The following is a 603-nucleotide window of genomic DNA, read 5'->3' as shown; positions in this document are numbered from 1 at the left end:
CTCTGAGAAATCATGTTGACTTGCTGAGTCAACATTTTGTTCTGAGCCAATATGACATTCAGAGCATCAATTTCAAGAACTCCCCTTTTTTGAGGCGTCCATTACTCACAGGATTCCTCTCAGAGGTGTACATGAATTGGTTATTTGCAACCATGTCAATGAGTTCTTGAGCTTCTGCATGCGTTTTCTTTAGGTGAATGGATCCACGTACAGAATGGTCCAGTGACATCTTAGAAAGCTCAGATAGACCATCATAGAATATATCTAAAATGGTCTACTCTGAAAGCATGCCAGAAGGACACTTTTTGGTCAACTGCTTGTATCTTTCCCAAGTTTCATAGAGGGATTCACCATCTTTTTGTTTGAAGGTCTGAACATCCACTCTAAGCTTGCTCAGCTTTTGAGGAGGAAAGAACTTGGCTAAGAAGGCCATGACCAGCTTATCCCAAGAGTCTAGGCTATCTTTAAGTTATGAGTCCAACCATGTTCTAGCTCTGTCTCTTACAGCAAAAGGGAAAAGCATGAGCCTATAGACTTCAGGATCTACTCTATTAGTCTTAACAGTATCACAGATCTGCAAGAATTCAGTTAAAATTGATAGGG

The 603-nt window shown here is 40.5% G+C and overlaps 1 non-coding gene across 1 annotated transcript; it reads left to right on the top strand.

Moving 5' to 3' along the window:
- Nucleotides 1-287: 287 nt before the first annotated feature.
- LOC130956344 (small nucleolar RNA R71) lies at nt 288-391 on the top strand. The gene has a single exon (XR_009077076.1). It is a non-coding gene; the product is annotated as a small nucleolar RNA R71 (small nucleolar RNA).
- Nucleotides 392-603: the final 212 nt, after the last annotated feature.

The sequence above is a fragment of the Arachis stenosperma genome, chromosome 1 (genome assembly GCF_014773155.1).
Source record: "Arachis stenosperma cultivar V10309 chromosome 1, arast.V10309.gnm1.PFL2, whole genome shotgun sequence".
NCBI lineage: Eukaryota > Viridiplantae > Streptophyta > Magnoliopsida > Fabales > Fabaceae > Arachis > Arachis stenosperma.
The sequence above is the reverse complement of the archived record's forward strand: the minus strand, read 5'-3'. Positions and strand labels throughout refer to the sequence as shown.